Here is a 27,870-nt window from a genome sequence, read left to right as displayed (position 1 = left end):
TTTTCATTTTGGGTGATCTGTCGATTGGTGAAAGTGGGGTGTTAAAGTCCCCTACTATGAATGTGTGACTGTGGATTTCCCCTTTTATGGCTGTTAGTATTTGCCTTATGTATTGAGGTGCTCCTGTGTTGGGTGCATAAATATTTACAATTGTTATATCTTCTTCTTGGATCAATTCCTTGATCATTATGTAGTGTCCTTCTTTGTCTCTTCTAATAGTCTTTATTTTAAAGTCTATTTTGTCAGATATGAGAATTGCTACTCCAGCTTTCTTTTGGTTTCCCTTTGCATGGAATATCTTTTTCCATCCTCTTACTTTCAGTCTGTATGTGTCTCTAGGTCTGAAGTGGGTCTCTTGGAGACAGCATATATATGAGTCTTGTTTTTGTATCCATTCAGCCAGTCTGTGTCTTTTGGTGGGAGCATTTAATCCATTTACATTTAAGGTAATTATTGATATGTATGTTCCTAGTCCCGTTTTCTTAATTGTTTTGGGTTTTTATTGTAGGTCTTTTCCTTGTCTTGTGTTTCTTGCCTAGAGAAGTTCCTTTAGCAATCGTTGTAAAGCTGGTTTGGTGGTGCTGAACTCTCTCAGCTTTTGCTTGTCTGTAAAGGTTTTAATTTCTCCATCAAATCTGAATGAGATCCTTGCTGGGTAGAGTAATCCTGGTTGCAAGTTTTTCTCCTTCATCACTTTAAATATGTCCTGCCACTCCCTTCTGGCTTGCAGACTTTCTGCTGAAAGATCAGCTGTTAACCTTATGGGGATTTCCTTGTGTGTTATTTGTTTTTCCCTTGCTGCTTTTAATATGCTTTCTTTGTACTTAATTTTTGACAGTTTGATTAATATGTGTCTTGGCGTATTTCTCCTTGGATTTATCCTGTATGGGACTCTGTGCTTCCTGGACTTGATTAACTATTTCCTTTGCCATATTAGGGAAGTTTTCAACTATAATCTCTTCAAGTATTTTCTCAGTCCCTTTCTTTTTCTCTTCTTCTTCTGGAACCCCTATAATTCGAATGTTAGTGCATTTAATGTTGTCCCAGAGGTCTCTGAGACTGTCCTCAGTTCTTTTCATTCTTTTTTCTTTATTCTGCTCTGCAGTAGTTATTTCCACTATTTTGTCTTCCAGGTCACTTATCCGTTCTTCTGCCTCAGTTATTCTGCTATCGATCCCAACTAGAGTATTTTAAATTTCATTTATTGTGTTCGTCGTTGCTTGTTTCATCTTTAGTTCTTGTAAGTCCTTGTTAAATGTTTCTTGCATTTTGTCTATTCTATTTCCAAGATTTTGGATCATCTTTACTATCATTATTCTGAATTCTTTTTCAGGTAGACTGCCTAATTCCTTTTCGTTAGGTTGGTGGGTTTTCATCTTGCTCCTTCATCTGCTGTGTGTTTTTCTGTCTTCTCATTTTGCTTATCTTAGTGTGTTTGGGGTCTCCTTTTTGCAGGCTGCAGGTTCATAATTCCTGTTGTTTTTGGTGTCTGTCTCCAGTGGCTAAGTTTGGTTCAGTGGGTTATGTAGGCTTCCTGGTGGAGGGGACTAGTGCCTGTGTTCTGGTGGATGAGGCTGGATCTTGTCTCTCTGGTGGGCAGGTCCACATCTGGTGGTGTGTTTTGCGGTGTCTGCAGACTTATTATGATTTTAGGCAGCCTCTCTGCTAATGGGTGGGGTTGTGTTCCTGTCTTGCTAGTTGTTTAGCATAGGATGTCCAGCACTGTAGCTTGCTGGTCGTTGAGTGAAGCTGGGTGCTGGCGTTGAGATGGAGATCTCTGGGAGATTTTCGCTGTTTGATATTATGTGGAGCTGGGAGGCCTCTTGTTGACCAGTGTCCTGAAGTTGGCTCTCCCACCTCAGAGGCACAGTGCTGACTCCTGGCTGTAGCACCAAGAGCCTTTCATCCACACGGCTCAGAATAAAAGGGAGAAAAAGTAGAAAGAAAGAAAAAAAAGAAAGAGGGTAAAATAAAATAAAGTTATTAAAAAAAAAAAACGGATAGAACCTTAGGAGAAATGGTGAAAGCAAAGCTATACAGACAAAATCTCACACAGAAGCATACACATACACACTCACGAAAAGAGGAAAAGGGGAAAAAATCATAAATCTTGCTCTCAATGTCCACCTCCTCAATTTGGGATGATTCATTGTCTATTCATGTATTCCACAGATGCAGGGTACATCAAGTTGATTGTGGAGCTTTAATCCACTGCTCCTGAGGCTGCTGGGAGGGATTTCCCTTTCTCTTCTTTGTTCTCACAGCTCCCAGGAGCTCAGCTTTAGATTTGGCCCCACCTCTGCATGTAGGTCGCAGGAGGGCGTCTGTTCTTCGGTCAGACAGGACAGGGTTAAAGGATCCGCTGATTCGGGGGCTCTGCCTCACTCAGGCCGAGGAGAGGGATGGGCACGTAGTGCGGGGTGAGCATGCAGTGGCAGAGGCCGGCATGGCGTTGCACCAGCCTGAGGCGCACCGTGTGTTCTCCTGGGAAGTTGTCCCTGGATCCCGGGACCCTGGCAGTGGCGGGCTGCGCAGGCTCCCCGGAAGGGGATGTGGATAGTGACCTGTGCTCGCACACAGGCTTCTTGGTGGCGGCAGCAGCAGCCTTAGTGTCTCATGCCTGTCTCTGGGGTCTGCACTTTTAGCCACGGCTTGCACCCGTCTCTGGAGGTCCTTTAAGCAGCGCTCTTAATCTCCTCTCCTTGCGCACCAGGAAACACAGAGGGAAGAAAAAGTCTCTTGCCTCTTTGGCAGGTCCAGACTTTTCCCCGGACTCCCTCCCGGCTAGCCGTGGTGCACTAACCCCCTGCACGCTGTGTTCATGCTGCCAACCCCAGTCCTCTCCTGGCGTTCCGATTGAAGCCCGAGCCTCAACTCCCAGCCCTGCCCGCCCCAACGGGTGAGCAGACAAGCCTCTCGGGCTGGTGAGTGCCGGTCGGCCCTGATCCTCTGTGCGGGAATCTCTCCGCTTTGCCCTCCAAACCCCTGTTGCTGTGCTCTCTTCCGCGGCCCCGAAGCTCCTCCCCTCTGCCACCCGCAGTCTCCGCCCGTGAAGGGGCTTCCTAGTGTGTGGAAACCTTTCCTCCTTCACAGCTCCCTCCCACTGGTGCAGGTCCCGTCCCTATTCTTTTGTCTCTGTTTATTTTTTCTTTTGCCCTACCCAGGTACATGGGGAGTTTCTTGCCTTTGGGGAGGTCTGAGGTCTTCTGCCAGCGTTCAGTAGGTGTTCTGTAGGAGTTGTTCCACGTGTAGATGTATTTCTGGTGTATCTGTGGGGAGGAAGGTGATCTCCGTGTCTTACTCTTCCGCCATCTTCCCAGGAGTCTCCAATATTTTACTTTTTTGTTACTTTTGTACTGTTTATTCCTAAATATTTTACGTTTTTGTTACTATTTTAATAAGTCTTTTCTTCAGTTTTATCTTCTAAATGGATATTTGTATCATGAAGCCTTTTTTTCAGTATATTAATTTAATATCAAGCATCTTCCTAAACTATCTTATTGTATATAGTGATTTTTCAGCCAAGTTTCTTGGGTATTCGAGGTATATAGTCAAATCATCTGCAAACAGTACAGCTCTGCATCCTCCTTTACAACTTTTATACCTGTCTCTTATATAATTTTATATCTTTCTCATACAATTCAATAATATAACATAGTATAATATTATAATCTTGTATAATCACTTTCTCTTATACAATTGTTCTTGCCTAATATACCAGGTCATTGTTGAATAGTAGTATTATGGTAGTATCCTTGTCTTGGATCTGACTTTAGGAAATATCCCCAGCATTTTCCCATTAAGTTAGATGTTGGCTTTGGGCTGAGATACATGTATTTTATTAAGTTAATGAAGTATCTTGATTCCTTTTGTATTGAGTGCTTTTTTAAAAAATAGCTATTTAATTTTGTCAAATGCCTTTTGAGTGTCTTATGGAGATGATCATGATTTTCTAATAATATGATGAATAATACTAACCTACTTCCTAATATAGAACCATTCTTGCATGTCTGGCATAAATCCCTTAAAAACGAACATGATTCTGTAATTAATAGTTGGATTCTATTTGCTAATATTTTATTTTTTTGCAGTAATATTTTTAAGTGAGCTTGTTCTGTAGATTCTTTGTACAATATTTGCCTATATCCATTATTTCATAAAGGGTGAGCAAAACAGTATTATAATTCTATCATTTATTAATCATTAATTCTATTCATTATTAGATGGAATACATCTATAAGGAGAAATTTTCCTTCATCAACCACTTGGTTACACAGAGGTCTAGCTTATACTGAAAAGGCAGGTTAAATGCCCCCATTTACCATTTTTTAGAATAATGAGTTTGTTTCCAGTATTCTCCAAAGATAACCAATGAGTTTTTGTGGATTTCCTTCAGTATTTCTATGAATTAATGAAGTTTTAATGTGTCTGATATGTTTTAACCATTGCCATTATTATTCTTATTGCTACTCAAATTGTCCCATTTTTGGCAAGTGGAAGTCTCTTCAGCTTGGCTTCAGAGTCTTTGATCGTTTCCCTGCTATCTTGTGTGCCAACGTTTCCAGATGCACCTTGTACAACTTCCCTCTTAGGCCAGAGCATCCAGATCTTCACACTCCCCCTTGCTCAGCCATTGGATCCGGTCCTATAAAAAAAGACATGACCTTGGGCAAGGCAGTTCAGCTCAGGCTGACCCTGTAGAACTGGCATTTGGAGGCTGTGTGTTGACTGCACTCACCTCAGCTGGGTCTTCAGTCCTTCCTGAAAGGAGACTGGGGTAGAGCATCCTTCTGTTCACTATACATGTAAATGTTTAGTCATGTGAGTAAAGTCACCAGGAAGAGTGTATAATGTTTAGCCAACAGTTATTATGTGTTATAGCAACACTGGGGTAAACAGAAGAGAAGCCTACAGAGGGAATGGTAAAAATGACAAACGAAGTAGAAAGAAAAACCAGGAAAACACAGTGTTACTGAAATCTATTTATTTTTTCCCCACAATTGTGTCTCCTTTGCACTTAGAATAATGCCTGGCCTATAGAAAGAATTGAATAACTGTTAAATAAATGAATGGTCCACTGTGTCAAATCCTATAAAAGGCAAGCTAAGTCACAGAAAAGTATTCATTTGCTTTGTCAAAACAAAGGTGATGGTAATCATTATGATGGTAGGGCAGAAGCTACTGTGGGTTGAGGAGTGCATGGTGCTCAGGCAGTGAAGAGAGCCCATGCAATGGTCTGCTCTGGAAGTAGCTCGACTAAAGATGAGAAAGTTAAGGATGATTAGAAAGGGGGGGGGGAGGGAAGGATATTTTCTTAGTTTAGGGTTTTTGTTGGTTTTATTTGTTTTGCTCTATTTCTTAAGTTGGAAGACACCTAAGGATATTTATAGGTTGAAGGGGAAGAGCAAATGGGGTGGCGGGATGTTACATACTGGAAAGAGGGGGTATTATTTCTGAAGCAAGACTCCTGAGGAGGCAAAGCAGTTAAGGTCCGTAGTGCACAGGTAGAGAGATTAACCTGAGCCGAAGGAAGGCCAAGGTTTCTTCTGAGACGGGAGGAAAAAGAGGGAAGCATGGTGAATAGTCAATAAGAAGTTCTTCAGTAAAGCATAAGAGTAATAAATTCAGAGCTTGGTGTCATAGGTAATATTAATAGTCTTTTATATACACTAATACTGGTTGGTATTTCTGTGCCTTTTTTCTAATGTTTGCAAGGAGCTTGTGTTTATAAAATTTTATTACATAGTTACATATTGAGACAGAATTAAAACAAAGTTTCTTTCTCTAAAAGCATCATAGCAGATCAGAGAGAGGCTGAACCAGGAAACGGAAGACCCAGGTTCTAGACTCAGCAGGACCATATAAACCTCTGGGTCCATAGAAATAATTAGCCTTTATGAAATGTATGCACTATAAGATATTTAAGAGATATAATCAAGAACACATGTTGATTAAATATGAAGTGTGAAGGGAGAGGAAAGAATCAAGAATGACTTCCAGTTTCTATCTTTGAATAACTGGATGGATGGTAGAAATACTGGAGAGAAACTAATAATACCAGATTATGAGGATCAAATGAGATATATTTAATCTATATGTAAGTTAAACAAATTCTACAAAAGACAATATATATTTAAACTATATGTAAATTAAACAAATTCTACAGAACATATTAATGTTAAGAAACTGATACATAATGTTCACTGAAAATATGAAATGTGTAGAATAAATTATAATTAGCTAAAATGGGGAGGCAAACTATAGTACAGTCTAATAGCATGTGAGGTAAAAGGAACAAAAATAAAATAATCTTACTGTTAACTTAAAAGAGATGGCAGGAATAGGTATAGAGAATTTCTAACAATTTAAAATTTCCTATATTCTTATTTATCCTGAGGTGCCATTGGTCTTGTTATTTAACTACCTATTTATTATTTCTTCTGAAACAACTGCATCATAGTAAGAATAGATAAATATAACCCTGGAGTACTGGCGATCACTGAAATGTTGGTTGCTTTAAACAAAAAGAAGTATAAAATCAAGTCAGTTTCTAGATTGCTGTTCTCCTGGGCAGTGGTTCATTTTTCAGGGCTGTTAAAGGGTCTTGTCACTCCAAGCTTCTGTGACACACTGGACTAACTGTTTGCAGCCCAAGGCATTGCATGTCCCACTTTTAAAGGCATCAAGACAAGCATCTTCTGAATTATCTGATCACTCTAATTCTATATTAATGGCACAATAATGGTGTTTTAAGTTCCTTTGTTTCATGTTAGAAATTCTCACTTACCTGCTGGGGTTTAATCATGTACTCACTCCACCCACAAATGATTCAAATTATTTCAGACCATCTGTCTTAGTGAGTTTCAGAGACATTTTTAAGCTATTCATATTTTGGATAACTTTATAGAGCATAAAAAGTATCTTGATCTTTGGTCCAAACCTCTCAGAAGTCCAGATATATAGTCTTTCCAAATTTCCCCTGCCTTTGGTGACCTGGCCATCTTCAAAATCCTAGAGAACTCACCTGAATGATTCCTTTATCACAGCTTCTACTGCCTGGTATTGTTTACAGTTTTATATTGTTTACCCTGTCTTTCTGACTAGGTTGAAAACTCTAAGGACAGAAACAACTAATACCTTATTTATACATTCCTTATGCATAGCATAATACTCTGTATATTTTTACAAATATGATCAAATATTTACTGATAATATAATAAGGTAGGATAGCATTGGGATTAAGAGAAGAGCCTCTGGAAGTAAACTGCCTGGTGTGACATGCCATCTCTTCTCTATAAGAGCTCCATGACTTTGGATAAGTTTTCTAACATTTCTGCTCCTTGGTTTCCTCATCTATTAAACAGGATTCTATTGTATCCATTCATAGAATTATTAGAGGAAGAAACAGGTTAATATATGTCAAACATTTAGATCAAATTCTTGCCATATACAAAGTACCATATAAATGTTTGCTTGACAGTGATAATAATCCCTATTCAACTCTATTTAATTTTAGAGCTTAATTTATTCAATAATGTGACACAACTATATGTAATATACATTAAGCAGTGTTTCCTTCAGGAAAAAAAATAATCAGGAGCATCATTCCCACTTTAATTTGTCTAGAGTTAGCAACAACTTCCCCCAAGACATCTATGAACAGACTAACATTAAGCTAGATCAGCGGGATAGTCTGATTAGCTGCTTGGTGACATGTTGTCTGATAAAGTAATGGTGTACATTCACTAAATGAACACCATTTTAAACAAAGGAACCTAGCCAATTTAGAGGCTCAATATACCACTAATGTGCAGACCAAAGCAATGCCAAAACACTGTGATGACAAACATTGTAAAGTCTTTCAAGTTCACCTTCAGTAGCACCATTACTTGCTACTTCTGGGATATGGCAAATCAACGTGATTATTCTAGGAAAGAGAAGAAAAGAGGGGGGAAGGAAAGGGAAAGAAGATATAGAAGGGCAAAGAATGGTAAAAAGATGCACACACACAAAACTATAAGCCATTACATTCATCTAACCTTTATATACATCTTAGTATTTTCCTTTAAGTGTTTTGGGGTTTGGGTTGTTTTTTTTTTTTAAGGTTTTTTGATGTGGACCATTTTCTTAAAGTCTTTATTGAATTTGTTACAATATTGCTTCTGTTTTATGTTTTGTTTTTTCGGCCGCGAGGCGTGTGGGATCTTAGCTCCCCGACCGGGGATCAAACCCGTACTCCCTGCACTGGAAGGCAAAGTCTTAACCACTGGAAGTCCCTTTGTTTGTTTTTACTTGGGTACACATCTATGAACCATTACACAGAGACTATTACAAAGAGGATTTAAATATTTCATTATGCTATTTGTTTTTAAATCATTCCTTATTTTAAAAAATGAAGCTATTTAGGAGAAGTGTTTTGTGCCTCAAAAAAGTACACACATAGATAGATGGATATATAGATAGAAATATCTCCAGCTATCCTTTTCATAGGGCATAAATAAAATTGTTCTTTGATTGCTGGTTAAGGTCACTTTAGAAACTGAAGCTCTTTTAACCTCTGTGTGTTCCAGTGAAGAGACAGTGATTGTTAAGTGTTTGGGACAATATTGCAGCAAAGAGAGAAACGGCAGAAGAATTTTGACAAACTGAAGGGATTGGTCACAAGCAGACAGGAAGAGGGAACACATGTTTCTAAGAAAGCATGTTCTGAGCTTTCTAGAGGGGGCTGCCACCGTAGAGAACACAGCAAGAGCTGGCTCCCCAGAACACTCGCGTGGTCTTTATCAGCTAACCAGCTCCCAAGAAGCATGTCCACCTCCTAACTCCTCTAATGGGGAGTAATGTCAATTGTTAGTCTTCCTGAACACAGGCCAGTGTATTTTACAAACAGAGGAAGTTTAGTTAAGGGACACTAGGAAAGCAAAAGACAAAACTCACTGTGAGTGTAAAATATATAAAACATAGAACTTCCATGCTATGAAATTTATGATGAGTCACATGGTAATGCAGGTATGCACACAAGAAGCTGAAAGGAAATTCACCAAACGTTAAGAGGTTATCCCCATATAAAGGCGGGATTAAGATGATTTTGGTTTTATTCCTTATATGTGTATTATGTTGTAGAAAAAAACATATAGTAAAAAAAATCGGAATAATAATTATTTTAATGATAACCTAGAGAAGAAAGATTAAGATGTAATTAACCATAAAGTCAGGGTTATTTCCCTATACTTAGATCTCAGTGAAAATCTTTGCCTCAGAATCCTTAAAATTCAAAGTTCTTACCAAGAAAAGAAAGAGGACAAACCCAAATCCACTAAAAACAATATACCTTTATTATAGAAAAGGCTCTCTTCAGTGCTTTTGTTTTATTTATGTTAACAATTCTAGTCAGGCTCTAACTAGACCAACAACTCAATTGCTAAAGCCCTTGGTTTCTTAGTATGACCCACTAGCCCAGATTAACAATTATGAAAAATTCCTATCTATTGCCACTGGTTTTAAATAAATGAGTTGGATATTTTGAGAGGAAAGGAGAAAGAAAAAGTCTAATTTTCAGGGTAGATGAAAAAGATACCTAACAAAAGATAGCTTTCCCATAAAATACTATGCACTTACTGGAGGTGATAGAAAGTAAGGCTTTGGGGTAATGGCCCCCAAAATAAGAAAATAATATTTTAAATTAAAATTAAAACTTAAAGATCCCTAAGGCAACTTCTAACATGAAAAATCATTAGGTTAACAGCTTCATAAAGTTATCATTAATAAAATAGATTCCAGTCTTTCTTAATAGTTTACACTTTTAAAAATAGAATCCTGTAGACTGTATCTATAGATAGATATAGAATCCTGTATCTATCCTGTAGATAATTTCCAACTACATTAAGTCTCTTAGAGTTATCAGTGTTTCGGGGCTTGTCTTTTTTATGTTGTCTTGTTGTTGCTGCCGTTTTTTAATTAGTTTTCTGGTCCAGTTTATATCAAATTTAAGTTAAATTAGTTCTTCAATGGTTCTCAAAATGACCCTTCTTCAAGGAAGAATGAGAGTAAGACTTAATCGCATTCTCCTTGTATTGCTGTGATAAGATTTACATTTAGACCAGGTATATATTAAGTCTAAGTTTATTTAAAGTTGAATGTAGGGACTTCCCTGGTGGTCCAGTGGTTAAGACTCCACGCTCCCAATGAAGGGTGCTCAGGTTCGATCCCTAGTCAGGGAACTAGATCCCACATACTGCAACGAAGACCCACATGCTACAAGTAAAGATCCCACATGCCTCAACGAAGATCCCGCGTGCCGCAACAAAGACCCAGTGCAGCCAAATAAATAAATTAATTTTTTTATATAAATAAATAAATTTGAATGTAGACAAGTTTAGCAGGCCATGAATCAACCTTGGGTGCCTTCATTTTGAATGTTCCTTTATACCCTTCATTTTGCCTGTGAAATAGCATAGTAAGAAAAAAGCCCAGGGCTCATACTAACAAAGGGAAGACGGTTACCTTAGAAGATCAAATATGGAAGTCTTAGACCGGGGCGTGGGGGGTGTGTGTGTGTGTGTGTGTGTGTGTGTGTGTGTGTGTGTGTGTGTGTGTGTGTGTGTGTGTGTGTGTGTGTGTGTGTGTGTGTGTGTGTGTGTGTGTGTGTGTGTGTGTGTGTGTGTGTGTGTGTGTGTGTGTGTGTGTGTGTGTGTGTGTGTGTGTGTGTGTGTGTGTACGCGCACACCCAGGTTAGGTCCCCAAAGGCAATAAAGGAAACGGTAAGAGGATCAAGAGAGTCTAGCAGTAGGAGAGAAGAGTCTGTCCAGTGTCTGCCCCACCTTTACTCTCAGAGATCAGAATTTCCTCCTTTCTTTGAGGGATTTTTAGAATATAAATTACAGCCTAGATTAAATTATTGTTCTGCTAATCCTCACAAGGATCACACTTTGAAACCAGGGAAAACTGAATGATTATGAAGTTGCTATGAAACGCTGACTAGGAAAGTCTGTCCTGAGGTCTCTGAAGCATTTGCCTTGTGAATTTACCCCAACATTGCTTTCATGTGTCCTTAGTCCTCTTTGCATTTATGCTGTGAGTCCAATTCCCACTTCGCTTAGAGATGACCAAACCTGAGGGTCTCATGATAGAGACAAGTTGTATATACACATTCCCCATACCCTGAGGAAGGACCCTTCAGTCCCAGCCACGCCTGAAGAGGGGTATCCAGCTGGAAAGTGGACACATCACCAAGTACTACACTACATCATCTGACCTGGTTTCCCTCCTTGTTTCAAATTTCAGGCACCTCTGTCTGGGTCCCAGTCTCTTTTAACTCACACTAGCACTTCAGCTAGTTGTGTCTTTACAACTCTATCTTCAGTTGTATCTTTATAGCACTTTTAAAATGCAGAGTTTTCAAGGACTTTTTTTTTCCTAGAGTAGTGCGTATATTGGAATAACTATATAGCTTTACCCGGTAATAAATAACTCTTTGGAGAAAAATAAATGCTTAAGATGAATATTCTGCAAAACTCCAGAATTATTGTGAAATAACATTTTTATCTACCATTTTTAGAGCCCATTTGATTTATCCCAGCTTGGCATATTAGAGTAGATATGGGAATACAAACAGCCTGATAGTTAAAATTTTGTCTGCATGTGAATCTCCTCTGGCTTCCTTCTCTGCCAGGAAAATTTTTCCTGTTGTCAGTCAACTGATCCTAATATCTTCTTGGAACAGAGAAAACATTTTCAAGTGCAAAGCAAAATTCCTCCCCCAGCCCTGGAGAGAAAACTTTGTTTTTCCTTGAGCTGTTGATGTCTTTAAGAGAAATGACGTTAGTTGGTTCAGTCAGATGATAGAGGATACAGTTAACTCCATGTAAAGGAAAAATGTTTGAATACCAGTACCACTGATTTCAAGGAAGGTTTATTTGGGTAACATTGTTTAAGAAGATAATCTGAGTCATAAATTGCACAGGGGCTAAATCCCTCTTAAGCAACAGCAGAAGACTAATTTTGTTGTAGTTTTGAATTTTGTATCTTTACCTGGAAAAAGTCCCATATTAATATGCATTTTGAAATATTTTATCAGCTTAGAAAGGAACTCAGTCCTCCTGGTGTGGACTGCATTGCTTTAATTAACTGATCATTTGCAATTCGTTTTAGAGTTCTGGTCAGAATTACTCTGAATCTAAAGAAGAAAATGAAGACACAGCTTTATCTTAAACACCAGTAAAGGGTCTTATTTTAAGGTAGACAAAGCAAGTCTTCTTTAAGACAGCCTTATGGTAATTGATCCAGAGTCTTTGAGCTTTTTCAACTATTATCCAAGCACACATTATTTTAACTGTTGGCTAAACATAAATTTATAGAAAACAGTCACCAGGGAGAATACGTAAAAACCAGAACATAGTAGTGATAGTCACAGAAAAGAGACTTAAACCAAAAAATTAAAAAACTATGTTGGAGTGTCTAAAAAGTTCTTCAATGATCTTGTATTTTAGAAAAATGAAGTATGTGTTAGGGATAATTCATGGACTGGATAGGAAAGTAGTGAGGAGTTGGGTGGAGGTGGAGAAAGAAACTCAATGACAGGAATATTGGGTAGAAAGAAGTTCTTTTGAGCTTTTAAAGTTTTTGTTATCAATTTGAGCTAAAAGGAATAAAATATTTTGGATCAATTTAAATAAAGCAAGTGAAAGGTACCCAAAATGAGAATACAGAATTACTTTTTTTCAGAAGTAATCAAGGTTAATGTCTTATTTGCAAGGGGTTTGGGCAATAATAGCTATTTAGGCAGGGTCTGTCTGAGAGGAACAGAACCAATAGGAGATGGATCTATCTATCTGTCTGTCTGTCTATCTATCTGTCTATCTACCTACCTACCTACCTATCTATAGAGAGACAGAGAGACAGAGATTTTAAGGAATTGACTTATACAATTTAGGGGCCTAGAAAGTCTAAAATCCATAGGGCAGACCAGCAGGCTAGAAACTCAAAGAAGAGTTGATGTTGCAGCCTTGAGCCCAAAATCTGCAATGCAGGCCAGCAGGTGGGAAACTTGGGCAGTGTTTCTATGCTGCAGTCTTGAGGAAGAATTGCTTTTTCCTCAAGAATCCTCCATCTTTGCTCTTAAGACCTTCAACTAGTTAGATGAGGCCCACCCAGATTATGGAGGATAATCTGCTTTATTCAAAGTCTACTGATTGTAAATGTTAATCACATCTAAAAACTATTTTCATAACAACCAAATAACTGGGCACCACAGCCTAACCAGGTTTACACATCACAACAGCTTTAGAGATGACCCTTAATTTTGTACATTTCAGTTTCTCATAGTGTCTAGGAAGAATAAGATGATGTATTAAGTATTAAGTGGAAATGTTAAATAGCATATGTATTTCTGAGATTTTGGAGTTTGATGTGCATATGTTGTGTTTGTGTGTTAAAGTTTGTGCCATATGCTCAAAATTATTAGTGTGTATTTCTAATTTATACTTTCAAAACAAGTATATGCTACCACAGAATTTCTCCTGCAATTTTCCAAAGGAATATAATCTATCCATCTCAAACATACAGTTGAATATATCTCCAATAATAACATTTAGTAAAACCTCACTGCAGATTGTGAATCATATGGCTAATATCTTTGAGGGGGAAAGTGTCTAAACGTAAAAGAAAGAAATGGTCCATTAGGATACATGACTTCAGTAAATCTAGACATTGATCTTTTGTCCTTTAACATTAGCAAGATAAAAACGAGATATATGAGAAAGTTCATTCAAGCCATTTGCATCACTTTTCAAAAGTGCTTATAAACTTAAATGCTTTGTTTTGTTTATTTTTTTGTTTTTACTTATGTTTATGTTTGCAGAGTTAGTTGAGTGATTGGTTGGTTGGTTTTTGGATTCATCTTAAGTACTTTATCAGGCTTAGAAAAATAGAACCTATGAATGTAAATAGGAATTTAGAGAATTATTTTGAAGAAAATGATCATAGATTTTAAGTTGGTTTTATTGAAAATACCATATCTTAATAAGTATAAACAATTTCACTAGCTTCTATAAAATAATGAGTTTTTATCTCTCCAATATCTGCCTTTTTGCTGAAATTAGATAAATAGTATATAAAAGAAAACCATCAAGAGTACCATAATACATATATTTAAGTAAGCCAGAGTATCTAATTTGCAATTTATGTAATGGAAATAAGTAGTTTAATAAAAATGGCACCAAAAGATGAGAGTAATGGGCTTAAATCATTCAAGTGATTAATAAAACTAATCATATTAGCAATTTAAATATCTATTTAAACTTTTGTATATATATTCAAATCTCTTTTATAGATATTCAGATTTATATCCATTCCTTTTGTAGTCAAAGCCAACAAATAAAAGTCTTTCTTTGCTAGGTTTGTAAAATACATTCAAAGAAATTTTTAGTGCTAACCTTAAGGATTATTTTATTCCCTTCACATTTTGACAGCCTTTCTCTCTCCCTCCCTTTTTTTTTTTAGAAATCTGTTTTCTATAGCTGCTACAAAAAATTACCTCAAACTCAGTGGCCTAAAACAACACAAATTTATTATCTTATGGTTCTGTAGGTAAGAAATCTGAATTAGGTCTCACTAGGCTAAAATCAAGGTGTTGACAGGCCTCCAGTCCTTCAGGCTGCTCTAGGGGAGAATCTGTTTCCTTTCCTTTTTCAGCTTTTATAGGCTAGCCACATTCCTTGGCTCAAGGCCCCATTCCTCCATCTCTCTTGAACAGCATCAGCCAATACCTTCTCACATGGCCATCTATCTGGGTCTCTCTCTAGTGCCTCCTTCTTGCACTTACAAAGATGCATGTGATTAGATTGTTCCCACCTGGAGAATCAGGATAATCTCCCCCATCTCAGTGTCAACTGATGAGCAACCTTAATTCCATGTGTAACCATAATTCTTGCTTATCACATAACCTAACATATCAACAAGTTCCAGGCTTTAGGACACGGACATCTTGCGGGGGCCATTATTCTGCCCTGTAAATTAATAATTCTTGAAGCTAGGTGATGGGCACACAGAATACTAATTTATCAACTTTTATAAGTTTTAACTTTTCCAAAATACAAAGGTAAAACAAATAAATTTAGGATCCTATATCACCCAAGGAATTGTGTCCAGAAGAGAATTCTAAATTCAGTCACAACCTCATCAGTATTCAGCCTCTTAGGAAATTTCCATATTTATTTCCAGTGAGCTCTCTGAAAAAAGATAAAATAGTGCAACAATTTTAAAACTTAGAAGTATAAAAACATAGGCACACATTTTGCCTCTAGCAAACAGCTCTTCCTCAGATTTCATGCTAAAACAACAACAACAAATTTTTTTAAATAATTTTTTAAAAATACTCATTAAAGATTCTTAGAACTTTCAGGTTTGGAGAGCTCTTTCATACCATCTGGTCCAAGAAATATCTGACACATGACTTTCATGTCAAATGATCATCCACACTTTTATTGAACATCTCCAGAGGTAGAGGTGGGTCACAACCTCCAAAGTAGTCTACTGGACAACTATGATTACTAAGATTTTGTCCCACCCATATGACTTTGGAGAAAAAGGTATACTACTGCTTCTATTTAACATTCTACAAATATTTGAAAGTAGCTCATAAGTCACCCTGAGGCTAAATACCTTTAGTTCCTCTAGACATTAGTGGCAACCTGAAATTGGTAAAGAATGAAGACTATGTCCCTGTGGAACTTTATACTGGAGGAAAATTTGTCAATTTAAATGAAAGTCCTCCAACAACTCATTTATCTGATAAATTGAATCACAATACATTGGGAAAATCTAGAGAATATTTTACTCATAGCTATACTCCAAAAGCCACTCCCACAGACTTTCTGGGATTTTTAACCTTCCATAGAAAGGATATTTCACCTGGGTGGTTAAGTAACCATTTTTGTCCTCGGTTAGTCCTGGACATAGCTGTCCTGCACACCTGTGAGCCATGAGCACAGATGATGGAACCACGGAGGCCAGAGGAGCTCAAAGTCTGGTATGACTGATCTGAAGGGCTTTCAACCTTCACTGAAGATCTTTCATTAATAAGGACCAGTTGAATTTCTGCTTCTGTAACTTGAGAGAGAAGTGGATCTCTTTTCACCAATTAGCAGATTTGAAAACCAATTTTACCTGAAAAATAAAATTTAACAGAAAATGCACATTCTACTTTTCACTTTTCTAGTACCTAACTTGACAAGATTTGCTGAGAAGCTTACAATGACAAAAACCAAACAAGAGGCCATGGCGTTGTAAAATTTAAATCTTTTAAAGCTTATTTAACACAATTGTATTACCTCAGGAAAACCTTAGTTCTAATAAAACCTGTAACAGGACCAGAGCCATGCCATTAGATTTCATTAGACAATATGGATAAATTCTAGACAGAGTTATAGGTATGAAATGAGTGGGGAAAATATTTATAGAGGCTCAACTGATAGGCAGGAGGCTCAGTTCTCACCACCTTACAAGACAGTTAACTGCCTCAACTTTTGTCAATCAGGGCCTCATCCTGTACAGCCAACTGAAAATATAAACCAATAAAAGCCCTGGTTAAGACATTTTGCCCTGAAAGCTATTCAATGACTTTTCAGAACTGAGATCTTTCCTCTTCAATAGCTTGTTTTACATGTCTATTGACTCTGGGCATAGTGTTGATAGCTCCTGGTGCGACTCTACCGTTCATTCTATTTTCAGAAAGGATCCCCTCTGTTCCCCCAAATCATACACTTATTAGACTGCTGGACTGTTCACCCAAATCATACACAACCCACATGCCTGACCAATTACTGGCCGTAGTTACGCAGGCCTTTAAACTTAGCTATTGTGCTACAAACAGCCACCACACTGTCCTGCCATTCACCACTTCATGCGATATCTACCAGAAGCACTTTCAGATTACGTGCAGCTTTTATCAACTTTTGCCTCTGTGGACAGGAATTAGTTATGGGTCAAGAAATAGGAGCTCAACATATACCACTCTCCTCACCCTATCCCTATATGTACACAGAAATAGATTACTGACACAAGAGTTAGTGTTACTCAGGATGGTCTTTTAACACAGCACTTTATTTTTTCATAGTTTGTGTTACCCTCTTCTTTTGAACTTCTTTCTAAACAATCTTAGAAGCATGTCTGGATATACTCAATTAAAACTACCTTATAACAGAAACTATTTGGCTAATGCAATTTAAGTCTTGCAAACTCAGAACAGCCTGAACAGGCAACTGCCCCTGATAGCTAATCACTGCCAAAAGGAAAGGTTACATGTCAACCATTCTAAAACCAAAGTTAGTGTATTTGTTAGGTGGTGTTTAAAAATAACAAGCCAACCAGTAAGTTAACTTATTTATTTGGATTGGTATAAATGTCACAAATAAGTCATCTTGGCAAATATTCAGGCAGTAGAATTATTAAAGGCAGGCATTACATGAGGACTTTATTAAGATTGTGTTTTGGTGAAGGTGGCATCTGGTTATATCTCCTTTAAAAAAAGAAAAAAAAACTTTTCAAACGAAAATCATACCCACTATGCTATAAGAAATAGGACATTATGGCCTCTATGACCCATCTGTCCATCTGATTAAATGACTCCCAAAATCATTCTTTTGAAATATCCTGGCCTTTCCAGTGGGTACAATTTCGGCTCACTCAGGGGGTAGCTTGGCTTTCTCTCCTAAATTGTTTTTTTAACGTCCACAAAGAGATGTAAAATAGCTCTAGTGTCTGCCAAGGTTCACCGATGTCTGCTCAGCTAGCCTTATTCCTATCCTCTCCCTCATCTTTTCTCTTCTTTCACTCTCATTTTTACTCACTCAGTGTATGATTTCTGTGGGCTGCTTAAAATCCTCTATGTATATATATTTAATAAATGAGTAGATGCAAAGACAGAGGAATAGATGGACAAATGTGTTCTGCTTAAGAATGAACCTGAGTCCTTTTCTGTAATACAGCTTAGTGTTTATTACACACACGCCAGGAGATCTTTCGAATCCCACCTCTTGACATTTTCCACCACATCCTTCACACACCAACACACTGAAGCGGTTGCAACTCCGAAAACATACACCAGTTCTTCTTTGGGGCAAATATCTTAACCATCTGGGATCTGATATCCTCATCAGAAAAATAGAATAATACTTACCCTTTAGGGTGGTTGTAAAGATTAAAAGCGTTACTTTATGAAAAGCTTATAACATGGTGCCTGGCACATAGTAAGTGCATCACACATGTTAGTTGTTTTTCTGACTGTTGTGATAGCAATGATCATATTTTTCCCCAAATCCATGGTTTTATACGTACTTTTCTTCTCCCTAAAATACTGCCTTGTCCACCTGGCAAATTCATATTTATTTTTCTGTGAGGCCCTCCTAACCCCTATGGGACAAGTTAAGGTCTTCCTTCTCTGTACTTTAAAACATTTTTATAGACATTTATTTTTGTATTTAATACATTATACTCTAATGATGTCTGATGTCTTCTTTTCCCCACGAGATTGTTAAAGGTGGGGGACATGTCTCCTTAAGGATATCCCTGACACTTAGCACAGAACAAATCATCAATACGTGGGAAGAATGGAAGGTAGGAAAGAGAGGAAGGGGAATGGAAGGTTAAGAAGGGAGTGAAGAAAGGAAAAAGAGGAAGGAAGGTGCAAGCGAACAAATGAAGCCAGTCTTCTGACAGCTATCCTGTCCTCCATCATTCCTGGATGATCTCCAACAGGGATGCGTGCATCTCATTTTCAGATTCTTTCAGTGTGCTGATTGACAGTCCCCAAGTTTATCGCTCAGAGCATAAATAACTCCAGTTCTGCAAGATATTAATTCATTTTCAGTGACTAATTTGCCTCCTATTTGATGATAATGCCAACTATTGACTAAGGCAAAATCCCTCAGCTTGTCAACCAAAAAAAAAATCGCTTATTCAGAAAATGGCTCATATAGGAAAGAAGCAGCTGCTTTCGAAATGGACACAAATGAGCCAAAATTTGTCCCTTTAGAAAAAAAGTCTTATCCCAGTGATTAATTTAGCTCCAATGGTGAGGTTTTGGTGAAGACAAGTGGAACATGAAGGATAAGGGAGCACAAAGTAAGCATATCGATTTTCGTCATCATTTGCTTTCTCTCTGATCATTTTCCCTGTCTAGATTTTCTAAGTTATAGATGCAGGGTTCTTATTTGATCTAGCCTGTTATATCGGAGAAAGAAAATTCAGTCAGAAAAATAAAATTAATTGTAAACTGGAAACATTTTCTCATAAAGAACAACAGTTTTTCTCCCTTGATGTGACGAAGATCCTCTTTACCAACATCCGTTTAGGACACACTGTTCACTGGCAATAGAACTCATGAAAGTGAGTAAAATTTTCCCATTTTATGAAACAATATTTCAAGCTCTGAAAATGCTACAAATATATAAGTTTTATCCGATAGCCTGTTGGACGATCCCAACAGTAATAAAGGTTGCCAGTTTTTTTCTATGGTGAAAAGATGTGTGGTAACTAGAACATAAATGAGGTTGCTTTTCTCACACAAACACACACACGTTCTCTTGCCACCAATGGAGGGAATGACCAAATGTAGATCACAAAGTCAGCTCTCTTCTTTCAAGCCAGGTTCTTCTCCGAGCCAATTTGTTTGTGGGACCCAAGCACAGCCCTTTGGAGCAGGCTCAGTCCTTCTCCCAGGAGCTCGTTGTACTTTCTGCTTTCTGTCCTCTGCATCCTCTTCTCAAAACTACCAACCAAGGAGCCTTCTAAGGTGAATCCTACTCTATTCTTACTCTTTCCATCTTCAAATAAACACTTGTATTTTCTATCTGTATTTTGTTTGATCTCTTTTCCTAACTCTCTTTGGCGCTTTTATAATTATTCTTGTCTTTTGACTCTCTCTTATATCCCTCCCCAAATCCTACTGCAGGCATGTGATTTCTACCCCTTCCAGCCCATCCTACACACCAATGCCATAGTATGTTTCCTAAGTCACAATTCAGACAGAGTTCAAATTTCTTAGCTCTTACTGTAAGCCTTTTGCAGTCTGGCCACAGTAGCCTATTTTTCAGCTACATCACCAACCATTTGGGCTTTTGATGATCACCCTCCTCATCCAGAACCTGCTCCCTCTACAGTCTTCTCTGCATCAGTAATTGATATGAACAGCCAGCCAGTTACTCAAGTGAAGAAAATCCAGGAAGTTTCTTTGAGTCCTGCCTTGCACCGCCACATCTAATACATCCCCAGGCTCCTTGACGCTACTTCCAGAGCATATGCCCACTCTGTCCATTTCTGTCCATTTGTGCTACTGCCTATCCAAATACCGTCATCAACTAAGCCCTGAACTACTACAGTAGTGCCTATTTGATCTCTCTTGCCTCTCCACAATCCAGTTCCCACACAACACCAGAAGAGAGCTTTGTGGAAACATAAATCAAATCACATCATGGCCCCTACTTCTGCCCCTATGTCATCTGGCTCATGTGAACCTCTTTGACCCCAGCCTTTACCACTTTATCTTCTCCTACTGTGCACCAGCCAAACTGGCCTTCCTTATAATCTTCTAACCCACATTTTCACCTGAAAGCCTTATTAGCACTAGCTGTTCCTTCTGCCTGTGATGTTTTTCTCCCTAAACTTTGCATGGCCGCTTATCTTTGTCATTCAGCTCTCAGCCGAAATGTCACTATATTCTTTACCCAATATATATATTCTTTACCCAATACAAAGTAGTTGCTAGGTCACTGTCATCATACCCTGCATGGAATTTATCTGATATTTCTTTTTGTTTTTTTGTTTGTATACTTATCTTCACTTGTTCACTGCTGAATTCTCTCATATCTAGAACAGTGCTTGGCTCTCAGTATGTGTGGAATGAATGAATGAACCTTCCTTTCCCATCTCTATGCCCTGTCCACAACACTGCACAATATTCCTGATGGAGAATAATAGGACCGACAACCAGAAGTGGATGGAGTTGCTATGGAGGCAGTAAGGCTGAGGAAGAGGAAGAGGAAACACCTGACTAGAGGGGAGCATCTTTTTTGAATGATAGTTATGAGATATGATCAACTAGGATCTTCAACATCAGCTTCAGGAAGTTTGGATCAAACATGATGTTATAGAGGATCCTTCGTAAATGTGGGGAAACAAAAACTGAATTCCATGAGGTCAGTGATGTTTGTATTGGTCAATACTATAAACCCGATACCTCAAACAGTACTTAACACACATTGGGTGCTCAATAAATAGTTGAAGGCGTAAGTAGGTGAACAAACATGATATAATCTTTAGATTCTTTTTTTTTTTTTTTTTTTGCGGTACGCGGGCCTCTCACTGCTGTAGCCTCTCCTGTTGCGGAGCACAGGCTCCGGACACGCAGGCTCAGCGGCCATGGCTCACGGGCCCAGCCGCTCCGCGGCATGTGGGATCTTCCCAGATCGGGGCACGAACCCGTGTCCCCTGCCTTGGCAGGCGGGCTCTCAACCACTGTGCCACCAGGGAAGCCCCTTTAGGATTCTTATTTAGAAATGGTTTATAAGACACAAAAGAGCTAAGAAGACTGTAGAATAAAATTTCTCAAAATCTGGGCAATGGATTCTATTTAAGTGATTTATTAAAATCCAGCTTCCTGTGCCTTTCCTAAGACTTGCTGAGTGTCATCTAAGCCTGGGATCAAGAATCTGAATGTTATGAGTTTCCTGTGTATTTTTTAATATGCATGCACACTAAAGTTTGAGAATGACTGCCCTGGGAGAGGTAAGATGATGAAAGGCCTAAAGTAGGGTCTATATTTGAGGAAATTAGTGAAAGACAAGCTGCCAGAATTTTGTGAAGTAGGGGAAAGAGTCAAAATAACTGTTTGCAACCTGGCAGACAGAGAATTACACTGTCATTGGTAAAATATAGGAGACTTGTGCATCAATTTAAAAACATATAAGGTAATAGATTTTCACCTTTTGGAAGACAATATAAAGGCATATATGTAAAGGTGGAATGTGAGACTAAATTAAGAACATTATGGGTTCCCAAAACGATGGGAGGAATTGCACTATAATAAGAAGCAAAGGTATTGCCACTGCATTCCATAGTGTGAGAGTGCTAAAGACAAGCAAGTCTCATTTCTTACTGTCAAAACCTTTATTAAAGTCATGTAACTCCTGTTTATTTCATAGTGAAAGCATTGCATATGTCTCAGTAAATAGTTCTTTGTGTACTAGATCCTTGAAATTGGCTTCCTCCCAGCCATAACACTGGGGAACTGCTAGATTAGAGGAAAGATCTGAGTGCAAATGTCTCTGGTAAATAGTAACATTTTAGAAAGTTGTTCTGCTTTCCATAGTTCAGATTTTATTCATAATTCGTAGGCTTCAGAATCTAGAATCCATACTTAGTATCAGATTTTTTTGATGTAAAGATGGGCTGAGGCCAGTGAATGTGACTCATGAGATAAATCTTAAAATTTGGAACACTTTTGTTATGTTAGCCTCTGTACTTTTTTTTTTTAAATAAATTATTTTATTTTATTTTTGGCTGCATTGGGTCTTCGTTGCTGCATGCAGGCTTTCTCTAGTTGCAGCAAGTGGGGGGCTACTCTTCGTTGCGGTGCGCGGGCTTCTCATTGCAGTGGCTTCTCTTGTTGCAGAGCACAGGCTCTAGGTGTACGGGCTTCAGTAGTCATGGCACATGGGCTCAGTAACTGTAGCTTGCAGTCTCTAGAGCGCAGGCTCAGTAGTTGTGGTGCGTGGGCTTAGTTGCTCCGCAGCATGTGGGAGCTTCCTGGACCAGGGATCGAACCCGTGTCGCCTGCATTGGCAGGTAGCTTCTTAACCGTTGCGCCACCAGGGAAGTCCCAGCCTCTGTACTTTTGTGTTAAGAGTAACCTGACATTTAAAATACCCAGTGAGTTGAATACCCAAAAGTAAGTTAGTCCTTCCCACCACGATGGACAGATGTTTAATATATACTTGCAGAATGATCATCATAAAACCACAACTTCCTCTTGTCAGGATCTAGTCAATCACTATCATATGAAAGAAGTAAAAGAAGGAAGGTCAGCTGATAGAAGCAGTACTATACTGCTTCTATACTCAGGAGACTGCTTGCTTCACTGCAACCATTGTAGAGACTCTGATTTTTTGAGTGTCGCAAAAGTAGAGGCAATATATTAAGTGATTCTATGTGAATTGTTCTGCAGATAAGACCTTTCTGGTTTTTTTCTCTAACTTGAATAAGAAGTAATGCTGACTCCAATTTTTTAAACAACAGCAGAGGAAAAATATGAAACTACTGCTTGAAAATTTATGCCACAAAATTTGAGTCACACATTAGTGAGGTGTGGGATACTATAATCACTTCATTGTTTCTGTTAAGGGAGCTATGAGTGTGTCTCGGCAAAAAAAAAATGCCAAAAGCTAAGTAAGGCAGCATACCTGAGAGTAACAATTCCCGACCCGCCCTAGAAATGTCTGGTGAAGAGAACATATTTAAACATAAAAGAGGACCAGAATTTCCTTCATGGGGAGTTCTATCCTTCATAGATGACCATTCCTAGGGCAACTTTCATACAGGAATTCTAGATCAAGAAACTAACCTGAAAAAAAAAAAAAAAAAAAAAAAGAAACTGACCTGATGAGGGAAATAGTTTAAACTCTTTAAAGTGTGCTAAAAATTACTACTGATCAATACCAATTCAAATATTGAAAGAAGGATCTTGGGGTTATTTATGCATTCTGTCAATAAATATTTCTGTACAACTTTATCTCTGCATGATATAATTATGTTTCAATATCAACTATCCGAGTCTTACTCAGCTTGATGATTCCTTGAAGATCCTTAGATCTAAACTACTAATTGTCTCAGACCTAAACAACTAATTAGCATACAGTCCATGGCCTCTTTTGCTTGGTGCCCTCAGTACCCAAGCTACCTAGAGGATGTCCAATGCAGAAGCAGAGGAGGAGGAAAGCTACCTAGAGGCTGTCCAATGCAGAAGCAGAGGAGGAAAGAAGTGATCCTTATCCAGAGGCTTAGAGCATTGGACATAAAGTCAAATGTTTCAAAAGACAAAGAGCTTTTCTGTGTCCTTGGCTTGTTGTGAAATGGCTCACTTTAAAAATATGAAGGGGTCTTCCCTGGTGGCGCAGTGGTTGGGAGTCCGCCTGCCGATGCAGGGGACACGGGTTCGTGCCCCGGTCTGGGAAGATCCCACATGCCGCGGAGCGGCTGGGCCCGTGAGCCATGGCCGCTGAGCCTGCGCGTCCGGAGCCTGTGCTCCGCAGCCGGAGAGGCCCGAGTACCGCAAAAAAAAAAAAAAAAAAAAAAAATGAAGGGACTTCCCTAGTGGCATAGTAGTTAAGAATCTGCCTGCCAATGCAGGGGACACGGGTTCGAGCCCTGGTCTAGGGAGATCCCACATGCCGTGGAGCAACTAAGCCCATGCACCACAACTACTGAGCCTGTGCTCTAGAGCCCATGAGCCACAACTACTGAGCCCGTGTGCCACAACTACTGAAGCCTGTGTGCCTAGAGCCCATGCTCCACAACAAGAGAAGCTATCACAATGAGAAGCCCGCGCACCACAACGAAGAGTAGCCCCTGCTCACAGCAACTAGAGAAAGCCTGTGCACAGCAACAAAGATCCAATGCAGCCAAAAATAAATAAATAAAATTTATTTAAAAAAAAAACAATATGAAGATCCTCTCCCTTCATCTTAATACTGTAATACTTCTATTATTTTTATCACTTTCTCCCACATGGATAAAGATCAGTCATACACTAGAAGGAAGAAGTGTTTTTTTCCTGAAGAGAGAGATGTTTTCCATGTGTCAAGGACAACTGAGCTCAGAAGGCATAAATTAGATTTATTTAGAGGCTGAATTTATATAAGACTAAATTGTGATATTTTACTTCCCTCAAGTTTGGCCTTAAAACCATGCCACTTTGTTCTGAAGGTATATTTTTATTTTTGTAGATATTAGATTTATAGGCCTTTTGTGAATGACAGATGACACTGTTACATTTAGGTATATTTTAATCATTTAGCAATGTGCTAATAACCAACTGCATTTAGTGAATGAATATTTTTTAAAAACTCCGAAACGCAACTCTTTAAATCTACTGTTGATATTTACATTTTTTCATCAGAGTGATTGTGCTGTAATTACCTAGAAATAAATAGCCCCAAACTAATTTTGCCCATGTCTAGTCCTCCTTTCAACAATAGCTAATCAAATGTTTAGAAAGCAAAAATTAAAAGAAAATTTCATTCGTGATGCTCAACAACTACAAAATACTTTTTAAGTTTTTTTGTCAGAAGATTATAATGTTTTTTTGTAGGGCATTAAAAAGGCATAGAACCAGATACATAAATATAAGAGAAATAAATCACTTTCAATAATTTAGTCTAAAAACAATTAACTCTAGGTCATTTCTCAAAGTCAGTCTTCTAGGTCAGGAAAATGGAAAGTAATTTAGAGAAGCATAATACCTTTTACTAAATATTTCAAATCCAGGACGTCCATCTATATTATAAGTAGATAGAGAAAGAATTATTTAACAGCAGTTCAGACACTTCCCAGCTATGAACAACCAACTTGCAAACATCAACTTGTGAGTAAAGGGATGTACACTTTCCTCTCCTCACTGCAACAAAGCTAAATTGGTGCTGGTTATGGGAACTTCCTAGTTTACATCTCTTCTCTATCCCTTCCATTCTGCATCGCCAAGAAGATTGTGCACAAGGCACACACAGCAAGTTAGCAGGCTTCTCCGAGATGGAGTGGGACTCAGAACCCTTCCATTTATTGAGACTCCCGGTATGTTAAAATTTCTAAATGTGTTAAAATGAGGTTACAACATTTGTAGCCAAATTTGTATTTTAAATGTTCAATTCTGAAAATGAGTCTCAATGACAGTGTGGATAACCTCATTAGGAGACAACATCAAGAGTCTGAATTTGAGGCCCTCAGGAGGATGAGAACAGACCAAACGGCTCTCCAAACTCTCTCTATAATTAGCCCTGCTATTTACTCCCAGGTTTCATTCTCTTGCAGTTTTCTATCAGGGTTCCCTGCCACCAGTATTTCATACCTCCAATCTATCCTCCATAATGCTGCCAGAGTGATCTTTCTAAAATGCCCATTTGAGGACTTCCCTGGTGCCACAGTGGTTAACAATCCGCCTCCCAATTCAGGGGACATGGGTTCGAGCCCTGGTCCGGGAAGATCCCACATGCCGCGGAGCAACTAAGCCTGTGCACCACAACTGCTGAGACTGTGCTCTATGGCCCACGAGCCACAACTACTGAGCGCACGTGCTGCAACTACTGAAGCCCACACGCCTAGAGCCCATGCTCCACAACAAGAGAAGCCACCGCAATGAGAAGCCCGTGCACCACAACGAAGAGTAGCCCCTGCTCGCCACAACTAGAGAAAGACTGCATGCAGCAACGAAGACCCAGCACAGCTAAAAAATAATAAAAAATAAATTAAAAAAAATTTTTTAATTAAAAAAATAAACAAAATGCCCATTTGATAATGTCATTCCCCTGTTTAAATCCCTCCTCAGATTTCCAGTCATCTGTAGGATAAGGCAGGCTGCTTCACATGGGGACCACAGTCCCACCTGGCTCACCCCTCCATTTCTGTCTCCTGGCACATTCCTTCTCTCCTCTCAGCCTCTGTACTCAGTGCACTTTCATTTGCTCCCAGTGTTCCCAGAACCTGGACTGTTCTGGCTCCCTCCTTCTGCCTGTAAAATACCTGCTCCTCCTTCAGGATTCACCACAAGTCTTTGAGGAACCCTTCGGGAGGCTCTGGCCACCTTCTTTTTTTTTTTTTTTTTTTCTGGCTCCACATAGCCTAGTTACTTTTTCACAGTCTTTATCACAACTGTTGCACTTAGTTGCTTATGAGTTTGACTCACCTTACTACGCTTGAAGTTTCTTGAGGGCAGGGACTGTGTTTCATGCATTTTTTTAATCCTCAGTACCTGAGCACAGAGGGTACTCCATTAATTCGTATTACCATATTCTCATCTCTGTTATTGCTGTTCCGTTTACTTGATTTTTCTTCACGTTTGTTTCTTTTCCTCTTTTCACCATTCTATTTTTGAATTTTAAAAGGCACTTTCATCTTAGCTCGTAAGAGTTAAAATAGTGTTATTCAAAGACTTTTATCATGGATAAGCAGAATTATGTTTTGAAGGGGAATTCTACATAATTTTTAAAAAGCCATCAGCTTCTAAATTCCTCGAGAATACAAGCGTCTCCATGACAGTTTCCATACATCTCTTCTTCTCATACTTAAATCTGCTTCTCTTCAAGCACTGAGGGACAAGAACATTTTAAGGTTTTATTCAATTTTATTATTTCTATCTTGGTTTTATTGCTGCAGTATTTTTCTTCTGTTACTTGTTCATTTCAAATGTATAATGTTTCTGCTACATTGTAGATGAAGTGACTTTCATGAGCTGGCCTGCCAACCCCTGTACCATCCATAATAGCTTTTTCTGTGGAGAAATATATTTTAAGTTGCAAACAATATGCCTCAAAATTCTTTTGGAATTCAGCACATTTGTAGGGTGTGGATTCTCCACTAAGATTCTCCAGTGAGATCAGAAAACTTGATACATATTAATTTGTTATACATTCAGCAAGTATTTATTGATTAACAACATTTATCAGGATGAACTTCAGGCTCTGAGGATAGGGAGTGAGATGAATGAGGTCTCTGCTTTCAAGGGGTTTGCAATCTACACATATATTTTCCTAAAAGTCAGCCTGCCTCTCCAGTATTTATTGCCCCTCATGCAAACACATAAATTCTATTTATGATCATAATGACAGA

At 38.5% G+C, this 27,870-nt stretch overlaps 1 protein-coding gene and 1 long non-coding RNA gene across 3 annotated transcripts in view; one reads left to right on the top strand and one right to left on the bottom strand.

Moving 5' to 3' along the window:
* The window catches only part of LOC132420486 (uncharacterized), a 262,698-nt gene that overhangs the window by 195,294 nt on the left and 39,534 nt on the right, over positions 1-27,870 (top strand). The window lies entirely within an intron of this gene.
* LOC132420488 (uncharacterized) overlaps positions 14,033-27,870 on the bottom strand; it is a 142,243-nt gene continuing 128,405 nt past the window's right edge. The window contains exon 4 of the long non-coding RNA XR_009518376.1: positions 14,033-16,164. This is a non-coding gene — a long non-coding RNA (uncharacterized lncRNA). The remainder of the gene's footprint in view (positions 16,165-27,870) is intronic.

The sequence above is a fragment of the Delphinus delphis genome, chromosome 2 (genome assembly GCF_949987515.2).
Source record: "Delphinus delphis chromosome 2, mDelDel1.2, whole genome shotgun sequence".
NCBI lineage: Eukaryota > Metazoa > Chordata > Mammalia > Artiodactyla > Delphinidae > Delphinus > Delphinus delphis.
This window is presented reverse-complemented; position numbering and strand designations above follow the sequence as displayed.